We start from the raw sequence: 11,571 nt of genomic DNA on the forward strand, positions 1-11,571 counted from the left end.
ATTTAAAATGAGGTATTTCGCTCAAGCTGAGCTAACTTGACGTTTTCAGTGGAAAAGTGATGCGATGGCCTAGTTTGTGTGTCGCAATCACAAAGCCCTTTGGATGAAAAACTATTAACTATTATGCAAATGAGCTTCATGCGAAACTGTCACATTAACATCTTCAAAGCCTAAACACTAAAAATACACTTGGCACAAAAATGACAGAATTTAATTTACTCTCTTTTCTTCTTCTTCTTTTTTTTTTTTTTTTTTTACTTGTAATAGGAAATTGTTTTAATTTAGTTCCTAGCTCACACAAGCTTGTTCATCAAATGAACAAAATAAAAAATATCTGAGTAATGAGTAGTAAACCGAGTCTAAAATGTCAAGGAATCGATGTCTCTAGTTCACATTACGGTGGCCTACAATCAACAGATTTAAATCCAGGACGGCCAGATGAGACCAGGATCAGTCAAACCAAGACGATTGCTTTCTAAAACCTCTGCTATCTTTACTTTCACACCAAAGCAGTGGCAGGGCTTCTTGTTAGCAGCAGCTACTGGAGACTTAATCAATGACTGTATGAAAAGAGAAAAGAAAACATGGACGCAGTATCCGTTCTGATAAATGAAGTCAGTGTGGTGGAACACCAGCTCAGCAGAAGAATGGCCATCTTCCAATTACAAAGTTACTTATTTGATCCAAAGTGTCCTTGGGTTTGACGTTGGACCCAGTGTGGCTTCTGATAAATAAATAAAAAAATTATTTGGTGGAATAACCAAATAACCAGATTCTCCTGGTTATTCCACCAAATATTGATTTCTAAACTCTTCCTGAGTTGAAACATCAGTATTGTTGTTTCTAAATGAATATTAACTTGTTTTCTTTGCATTATTTGAGGTCCAGAAACGCTGCATCTTTTTTTGTTATTTTTACCATTTCTCGTTTTCTGCAAACATATTTGCTTGGAATCTCGTAGACATGTTGTCAGTGGTTCATTGAGTAGAAGAATCATGTTAATTTCACTCAAACATATATGTATAAAAAGTAAAATCTGAGAAAATGATCATTTTAAGTGGTCTCTTCATTTTTTCCAGAGATCTATATTTATCCCATCTGAGAAAATTACACTGCTTCAGATTTTATTTTAAAACCTCAGATGAGTAATTTTAAGTAGGAAACTCAATTGTAGTGCTTTGTTTGTCCTGTACATCACACTGACTATTATAAACCACAAATCTTAAATTTGTTATTAATTAGTCTCTTTCTAATCTAGCATGCATATTTTTAAATATGAGTATGTGGGCATTTTCTGCTTTATTTGCCAATTTTGGGTGAGAAAATCTGATGTATTCATAAAACCACTTTGAAAAGTAGAAACTTTTAAACAAGTCACTTTCTGAGCCATACATGCAGACAGGATGTGCACACCTGGAATCTACAAAAACAGCGCTTGGTTTTTTGACATCTGGTGTTTGATGAGGGAATAACATTGTAACATGATATAAAGCTTAAAAAAGTTGATTTTACATAATACCTCCTCCCCCCTTCAAACTAATTTTCATAGAGGAATTGGTTAAAAATAGAAAACAAAAGTCTCTCGTTGTTCAAACCTTGTAGAGGCAGGTGGTTCTGCAAAGTGTTGACTTTATTTGTCAAACATTGTGAAAACCTAAATCCTTATCCTTGGGCTTAAATAGAGGCTTAATGCTGAAATATGCTACTGCCCATAAACCACAACAACAAATAAACTTTTCTGTGGGAAGACCAGCTTACTCACATGAAAACCTTTTAATGAGACAGAAGTTGTCAAGACGGTCAGCGGATGCTGAGATGCTTCAGACAGCCATGTGGGTGTGAGAAGAAGACACTGCAGGTATTGCATCAACTTGGACTGACATTTAATGAGTCTCTGTTTCACCACCTCTCTGCTTTGAAAAGCCTGACCCCTGTTTACAGCGATGTCTCTGACATATTTGTATTTCAGAGCAGCGTTATTATTTTTAATAGTCAAAAGCCAGTTGCACCGCCTTGCTAAATTGAAGCCCTGAGGCTTTGTTTCTTTTCAGTATCATCTGTATTTTATGCTGCCGGAGAGCACAAGGGCAGCTCAGCTTCGGCAATTCAGGCAATCTATTTTTCCACTAATTGCTTTGATGTCATCCTTCCATTTTCTAACACCCTTGTCCATAGTGGGGTTTGGAGGGTTGCTGGTGCCCATCTCCAGCTAACGTTCCGGGCGAGAGGCGTGGTTCACCCTGGACAGGTCGTCAGTCTGTCGCAGGGCAACACAGAGACAGACAGGACAAACAACCAGGCACACACACACTTGGGGAGAATTTAGAGAGACCAATTTACCTAACAGTCATGTTTTTGGACTGTGGGAGGAAGCCAGAGTACCCGGAGAGAACCCACGCGTGCACAGGGAGAACATGCAAACTCCATGCAGAAAGACCCCGGGTCGGGAATCGAACCCAGGACCTTCTTGCTGCAAGGCAACAGTGCTACCAACTGCACCACTGTGCAGCCTGCTTCGATGTCATATCTTCTGGATTTAGTCTCATCTAAATAACCCACCATGACTTCACAGAAAATCTTTATCCACTTGTCATTTGGAGAAATAAAAGTAAAAGCGATGCCACCACAGCAGAATGATTTATGTAAATGGTGAAAGTCTGTCAGTTTTCTTTTTTTAATGAGAACATGATTGATTCTAAAACAACCAGTTGGGAAAATCGTCTCAACATTCTCACTAACATAACATAAGAGGTTGTGATTACCTTGATTTGTTTTCCTCTGTTTTGCTGATAGATTGCCAAATTTGCCTTGGTTACAAAACTCGTCAGCTCGTCAGTTTTCAGAGAAGAGGATGGTTCCTGGACTCCACGTGCGTATTGTTTCTCAGCGATTATCAGGCACTGTAACCCTGAGGTCATAAATTTTGCCTGAAGCGTTTTGGCAGGTAAGAGTTGCTGGTGACTCAGGGTGGAGAAGGAAAACCCCTAAACCTTGTCACATTTCAAATCTAGTTTCTGCTACTGTGCTCTAAGTTTAGTGCTGATAAAAATGTTGTGCAAACCTATCACAAAAAGTAACAAAATATGTGTTTGGTGGATTTTGTTTGTTTGTTTGTTTTTCTTTCATGTAGCAATGCATCTTGCCAATATGTCTGATACCATTTAGCATAGTTGGGTATATGGGTTGCATCACATGAGGATTTCTCTGGTCTGCCTATTACATGAACCTCATTGGAGCTGGACTAATAGGGAAGCTAGGACAATTTTTTATTCCTTGTTTTGTTTTAGTATGTTTTGTTAGTTTTGTAGCCTTTGCTTTTAAGCAGGTTTTAATTATTTTTGCAATGCTACAGTAACAACATTTTAACTCCTTTAGAAAAATCTGTCTTTTGTTGCCATTTTACTTTGTTATAAAATAACCCTCAATATCAGTTCGTGGTACCACACTCATGTCAGACCTGTAGCAAAGAAAATGTTCAAACATGTCTTCCACAAAACCAGTTGGAAGAAATATGTCGAATGACCAGCAGTATCATCTACAGATTTAAGGCTAACTCCAACGTAACAGAGGATGTCAGAGACTGACAAAAAAGTGGGCACCCAAAGCAGACCCTACCTCTATCCCAAACCCTACCTAGTCTTCACCCCAAGAAGACTATTCTTTCACCCCTTCAGCATTTAAGAACCAATGACTGTCTTTTGCACATAAGGTTTGTTACACTTAGGGTTTGTAGAATGATACTGTCAATGACTAAGGACAGTCAAGACTCAACCTATCTTGTAGAATGGCAGCCATGATGGCCCTTCACCCTCAGGCCCATTGGCAGTAGTGTTGGAAACATGGGCACTGTGAACTAACCTCGTTTGTTCAGCAATGAGTCCAGAATCTGACTAGTTGGATTGCAACAGCAAAGTGTGGGGAATGCTTAATTGATTGCTGCTCTGACAAGATAAGATTGTGGTAGATTTTGGTAGAACCACCTCACTCACTGGAAGAAAAAAAAAAGCTTTCTCATCACTGCAGGCAATTTTAGCACAAAGACATCAAAACGAGATTTCACAGTAAGTGAATATCTCCAAAGTCTTGGACTGAGCCTGAGTCACAGAATGAGTTTAATCATACAGGACCTCTAAAAACCTGGAGTGGAGAGGGTGGGAAACCTGTCAGTCCTGACCTCAGAGTCACTGAGTACGGGGGTTTTATAGCATCAGCGTGGATGGGACATTAGCTTCACAGCAATGATTTGGGACGAATGCTGGCTGAAAAATGCGATGCCATACCTTAGATGTGTGTGACCAAACTGGTGACTTGTTTCTTCAAATAGGAGAAGGCTATGACACTGCAACCCACAGACTTAGATGTGCCATTTTAAGAGAAATAATAACAGTACAAGTACTTCTTGTGGTGCAGAAGCGCTGTTACAACAAAGACCTAATTGATCAAACAAATTTCCTTAAAATTTTGTGCTAAGTTTTTTAGAGGTGAAGTCGCAAGAGGGATCTAGTCAGTGACACATTTATCACACTGTAATATATAATTAAAGATGTGATTTAATTCCAGCACAAATCCCAGAAAACCTTTTTAGGTCAAAATCTTGCACTGCAACATTAAGATTTAACACTTTGTACAGCAACATACCTGTTACACATTCTGTCATGAGACATGCATGAAACATGTCATAGAAGAAATGCTTTAGAAGCATGCATCTCTAAGAAGCTTTTTCACCACTTTAACCCGCTCTGTAATTGTTTAATAAGAATTCCCTCATTTACACTTGGGGACTTGTCTGTTCATGTTGAAGTATTACACTAAGAGCAATACGAGACGCCTCGTATATTCAGTCAGATTAAATGAGCTGCGATGGTGTGTGGCATGCCTGTACCATGTCTCATTTCACACTTTCCTTAAATGGAGTATTTTTTTTTTTTTAAATGGGTTATGTAAGCATTGACTGTTGTGATTGCTTTTTATATGAATAGCCCCTGTCTTTGATCAGTGAAAGTGATGGGCAGTCAGGAAAGAAGTCTTTCCTGATTTGCCTCCTAATCCCCACGGATCTCTCAAGCAGGCGGACTGACTGGTGTAGGCATTTCGATGAGGGTGTTCGTCTCCCTATGAGTTCTGTCTGCACTCTGCTGCTGCTCGAGTGAGCAAAGTCCCAACGGCTTCAGAACATGGATGACTTACAAATGGGCTCGGAAATAAATATGTTATGACCTGGAGAAAACTTGACTTGGAGGAAAGCTGACTTGCATCTTCGCTGGCTGTTAATGTAGTCAGAGCTACACAGACGCTTCTGCTTGTATGGGGGGGGTTATAGCATTTTATTAAAGGATGCATAATTTTAGTGTTCTTTTTTTAAAAAAAAAAAAGAAATAAAAAAAAAGAAACAACCTAAAAAGGTGATAATTATCTCATTCAATTCAAGTCAATTCAAGGTGAAACTCCAACCCAGTTTTAAGTCTATTGCAGCCTCTAACGCCTTTTTTTAAACCTGATATTCATTTATTCAGGTCCAAGCGATCTAATAGGCTTCTTCCCCTACTTAGAAAAACACAACCACATGGCTACACAGAGGTGGGTAAAATACTAACTGATCAGAGCATGTGACTTAATATTCCCAAATAATGTCATCCAACAGACAAAATATGTGCAAATTCTGGTTTTTGAAAGATTAAAATGAATACAAATAAATGCTAAATAACAAATTGAGGTGGAAGAAACTTTTCTCTATATAAATTCTTTTCATAGATGGACCTTATGAAACACATTTACATACAGAAGAAAATATATATGTTAGAACAGGGTAAAGTACTTCCAATAACAATATATAGTTCTTACTCTTAGTAAGAACTATATACACTCTATAGTTCTTTACCTCCAAGTTATAGAACGGGTTCAGCAGATAGAAAATAAAATCAGAACAAGGAAACTTGTAAACAAACAAGAAGTCTCACTTTAGAATAAAGTTAAAGATTTGTTTACATGACAAAGGTTTGGTTATAGTCTTCTTCTATTTTTTCCCAAACCTTACTCGTATACATTCATCTGAGTAAATGTAGCTAATTATTACCCATCTCTGCCACTGTATGACATGCAAACCGCAAACTAGATTATTGCTTAAGCTTGAAGTATATGACTAATACTCCACCTGAGTGTCTCTGTAGCTCCACCAGAGTTAATTAATGTGCTACATGCCCACTTCTGTCAGTTTTGGTGCACAGCTCCGCCTTGACATATTTGCAGCTGTACCATACTCTTTCCATTTTCAGATGATCCTTCAACGCCTGCAAACTTTAACAGATAATTTTGGATGTCTCTGGATAAAATTGAAAGATTTGTTTTAGTATGGCTCTCTTTTTTTGTATCAGTACAGCAGATTTGAAAAAGCTGCTTAGCTTTTCCATGTGTGCAGGTGCTTCAGTGCCCTACAGTGATTTTCAGCTCCGGTTATACCTTTGATTTGCCAGTTAAAATTGACTGTTGACATGTTTCTATAGCTGGTAGCTACCAGCTATAGATAGCTGGTAACTACAGAAACAGGACAGTTGTGGTAGATTATCTGCGCTCAGAGCCCAGCAGTCAGCAAAGGGAGAAACCAACCGAGAGCGCCACTTGTCCTTGGGAACACAACCCAGTACGAGCAAGTGAAGCAAAGAGGCAAAGGAGATGGTTTCTAATTTTGCCCAGAGAGAATCTAATACAACACGGGGCAGGTAATGAATAATAGACTGCTCTTGCATTATACTACATTGTGTGTTGTTATTTGTCTGGCTCATTAGAATGGCTGGAGGATTGGATGGCAATGAGATGAATTACATTAAGAAAATGACTCAGAAAAACAGCATTCCTCTGTTCCCACTTGAAGAGGGGATGCGGGGTGGGGACACATGTTGTCCCTTTCTGGGTCACCGTCTGGACTGTGGTGCTGTCAGCTCCGTCTGACGTTCTTCCAGCAAGGATTATAACGTGGTCCAGTGGGCCATGCTCAAATTTCAGGACGTGATGGTGCCAGCCTTTTCTGTTCAGGAGTTTATTTTCTGTGGACCTGAAGTCGGCCCACGTTACATCTCCCGAGACGATACCCCGACACACTTACCAGGACAGCTCCTCCTATCTGAGGCTCCATATACCTCCCCCAGGAGACGCATGGGTGAGCAAGCTTATTCTCCCTGTGGGGTGTTCCCCATGCATGACTGATGTTTAGATTAATATCCTCGACTGACTTCTGCTCAGCGGTGAAGAGACAAGTAGGCCTATCGGAGCCCGGCCGCCCCCGCAGGAGCTGATCGATTTTCGCACTGTTCTGACAAAACATAAACCCGAAACGCAGCAAATACTTTATTTGTCGCCCATGTAGAAGCTGCAGCCTCAGGTCCACACATGTGGCTAGAAAACAGCCCTTTTTTTCTCTCTCACTCTCTCTCTCTAGCTGAACAGAGCATCCTGCAAAGACACACAAAACTGCATTTAAACCACAACACGCATTTGAGCATTAAAGCTTATGTAGCAAATTGATAAGCCACAAACGTTAAGCAAGAACTAAAAGATTAATTATTGCAAAACTATAACAGGCATGATGAAAAAAAATTTGCGTTGAAGCAAACTGATGTCCACTAATAGTATTGAAATGGAGATCATAAAAGCAACTTTTATTTCCTGCATTTTAGAACATTGGAATTTACAGTGCAGCACAGCTTTTTTGAACCCAGAGGAATCTAAAATACAAATGTCATAGGAAAATGGTAATATCGCCCCCTGGTGGCGAATCAAAATCCCTCGTGTTGGCCTCTAGTCTACAATCCAAAGAACAATTTTTGACCTCAGTCCAGCTACTTGTTTAGAGCCACAAACGTCACGTGACCTTTTGAACAAAGACGACTTATAATTTTAATGAGCATCTACTGCAGGAAATAAGTTTTATGTTCTCAAAAACAACTATTTTACTTACATCTACATCTACATCTTTATTTACATCTATACATCTATTTACATCTATAAAGAAGCCATAAAACCTGTGTAAAAGAGGATGACTACATTTTCTTCTATGACATGTTGCTTTTGGTGGAAAACATGTTAAAGGCACACAGTTTTTAACGTAATGACAAAAAAAGTTGATCTAAAAACACTTTGCTGGTACAATCTGTTGTGGAACTTAAATGTAATTATTCCATGAAAAAATGGCTAAAATCTGCATTTATAGATTTTAGCCATTTTTGCAAATATTATCTGGTTCTTTATTATTTTTAACAATGTTATTAAGAGCCATTGTGAAAAGTCCAAAAAGCCACTTGTGGCTCCCTGAGTGACCCCTGGGATAGTTCATTTAATGGAGGTATGTAAAATATTAAATAGCAAAACATTTAATAATAACAAATAATAATAGTACAACTTTAAGTCGTATTTTGGCTTATGAATATGACAAAATTCCTTATGGGTATTACGTATAGACTGCAATTTCCTTTCTGAGTTCTGTTTTCTGTAAAAAAAAAAAAAAAAGAGGAACAAAACCTTTAGAAATTAATTACAAATGCTCTCAAATCTCTTAAAAAAACTACCTGTGTGTGTAGCTGAAGCCGTGCTGCTGTTTCTGCTCCCAATCCACCTGTTCTTCCTCACCTCTCTCTGTTTCAAGCTAATTGGCCTCTTTCAACCAGACCAAAAGGGTCGTGATTTGCCTAAGTTGCTCCTGTCGGTTCTTTTCTTGCTTGAGGACCAGCTCACTTCTTATCCCTCAGGATTACATGCTACAAGGCCAAGCTGATCTTCAGTCCTCTCTCTTTGCTCGCCTTCAGATCCTGAAACAGCAGCCTGGACTTTAACGATAGCCACAGTAATTTCCCTCATGGGATGGGGAAGTACTTACAACCTTTTAAATGCCGAGTGTTACCCTGCGTTTACTTCTTTGCAGTCACACCTCTCCGTTTTTACGTTCTGTCTTTGTTTTCAACCCCAAACTTTAATGTACTTTATTGGTGTTTTCTGCAATATACTTACCCTTACAAAGTAGGGTAAAATGGTGAAGTGGAAGCAAAAGAACAGATGGTTCACTGAGCTTTACATTTTTTTTAAGTGAGGCAGGCATTTCCATTCGCCCCCTTTGTAGTGACAACCTCTAAAACAATCTAAACCTAAAGACCTATAGCTGTAATAGGATCGCAAATGGATACCAAAAGCATGAGCATGACTTTCAGGTTTTTATTTTTTTTTAGAATAATAATAAAAAAAGACAATTCCTCATCAACCGTGTATACTGTCATACGGGTATTGGGCTGCTATTCAATCACAACTCATGCATGCTTTTCTTTTAGCTCTCCTTAACGAGGCCTTTCTGAGCACGAATTCGCTGAATTATGTAAGAGAGTAATTATCTCTTGCTGTTAGGTTCTTTAACGTTGTGAGACAAGCTGTGAGAAAACACAGAGATGTTATATATGTGTCACAGTATGAATCAAACCCTAATGCTATGGTATTCCATCACAGTCCAGGCTGTAGCATTTTCTTTTCAAACATCGACACAGACATCCATACCTTGAATGTTGGACCTAATTTCAAACACTGTGCAGCATGTACCGCACACACCCTGCATTGATGTGACAATATTAGTTTGTGGTCGTTTGGAAAGAAGTAGCCTGCCAAAGTCAGAACGTTTTCTCATTTCCCATATCTTCTTTTTCCCATGAGCCTTTGGTAGGCAAGTCCCTGTACCGTTGTATGATATGTTCTATCTCCCCTCGCGTGCTTGAAAATGTTTGTGGTCTAATACATTCCTAACAAATGACTGTTCTGCATTACTCACCACTAGGAAATAAGCTCACTGCCGAGCATGGTCCAAGGACACCAGCTTACAAAGCTCTCTCTGGACTGTCCTTTTGTGCTTTCTACTTCACTTCCACCAGTCCTGTCCTTATTTCCTCTTCCAACTAATTAACTTCTTTTTAAAAAGTGATGAGACTTTTATCCATATTAGTTTAATCTTACAGATTTTACGATGTGCCTTTTGACCATTAGTGTAAGTACTTTTTTATTATTATTATTTTTTGCCTGATAAAATAAACAGGTGAATGAGTCGTGAGTCTTCTGGTAGCCATGGTGATAGCAGCCTTCAGCCAAAAGTGCTGAAGATATCCTACTGGTTCAGCATCTTTAATATGGAGAACTCTTTTTTTTTGGACACACATCCTTCTGTGAAATGCTTGTAGATGTGGATCCTACTGCTTTTCATTCTTGTTTGGGGGGAACAAAATAATTGAAGATGGTGTTCCTTCTATTAACTGTTAAGAGAATGGCTGCACACACGTTTACAGCAGCCTTTCTTGCTCCAGGGAAAGAATGTATTTTTTGGGGCTTCATTCAGTACAATGTGGGGTTTATATTATTTTCCATTAAGATAAAGATAACGTCTGATGGTATAGGATAATAAGTGACTTTTTATGAAGGAACCGGTTGCCATAGGTTTAGCAACAGCTCAGAGCTTAGCTGCATGAAGCAACTACACCGTGGCTGTTTCCCACAAATGTTTGTCCTCGGATAACAGGATGTGTTACGGACAACCGTAAGTACACATGCACCATGTACAACAAGTAAAACAATACTTTGTTTTTGACGGTCTCCATAGTGATGTCTGCCACTAGTGAGCCGGCCACTGGCATCCTTCTTTCCAGTAATCAAAGCAGCGGATCTGCAGCCAAAGCTATAACCTGGTGCTGTGGTGTTTATTTGAGCTATCACCAAATTCAGTAACAAAAGGATTGGTGTCAGAATAAATGCTGTTTACCACAGAGAATAAACAACAACTCCTGTACAGATTGTCAACCAACTTATCTCACAGACGTTTATGGCTAATTTTCTTTAATACTTGGACTATAAGGAACCTTATGTCTGATGTTGCTTGCCTTTAAAGTTTTGTTTAATATCCTATAATATAATGGAAGAAACTACTTAAATCAGTATCTTTCATATAGGATAAATGCAATTTTATCAATTAAATTTTTTCATACCAAATGTCAAATAAATTAATTTTCTTCTTACTTATCATTGGTATTTAATCAAAAAAGCTGCTTGTTCCAGTGATGTTGTCTAAGTTTGTCCAATATTCGCCACTTTCAAATCAAGTAAATATTTATGAATACCAAATGTCCCTCTACGCTCTCTAAACAAACAGAAAAAAAACCAGAAGGAAAAAACCTATTTTGTGGCATAACTGAAACCATTCTGCAAAGCAAAGTACCCTAAAATTACTTACGACATAAAAAGGCTCGCTGCCACAGGCATAACAGATGTTTGATGGCAATTTTTACCATCAAGCAAGGCAACAGTTTGTTTTACATCAGGTGATTTCCTCACCTAAAAGAAATCGTCAACTCACAGCTACATTTTATTTGTGTTATATTGTCAGGTGTCAACCTTTATTTTATTATCTAAAAACATTAAGGTGTGCCAAAAAAAAAAAAAAAAAACAGAAGAAATATTCAGAAGGCAAAAATATTGTTTCACAACTCACAACTTATGTTACTGTCAGGAGAAAAAAAAACAGCTTTCTCCCCAAAAGCTTAACACATTTGATTTTAA

This window comes from Xiphophorus couchianus, chromosome 11, assembly GCF_001444195.1.
Source record: "Xiphophorus couchianus chromosome 11, X_couchianus-1.0, whole genome shotgun sequence".
In the NCBI taxonomy this organism is placed as follows: domain Eukaryota; kingdom Metazoa; phylum Chordata; class Actinopteri; order Cyprinodontiformes; family Poeciliidae; genus Xiphophorus; species Xiphophorus couchianus.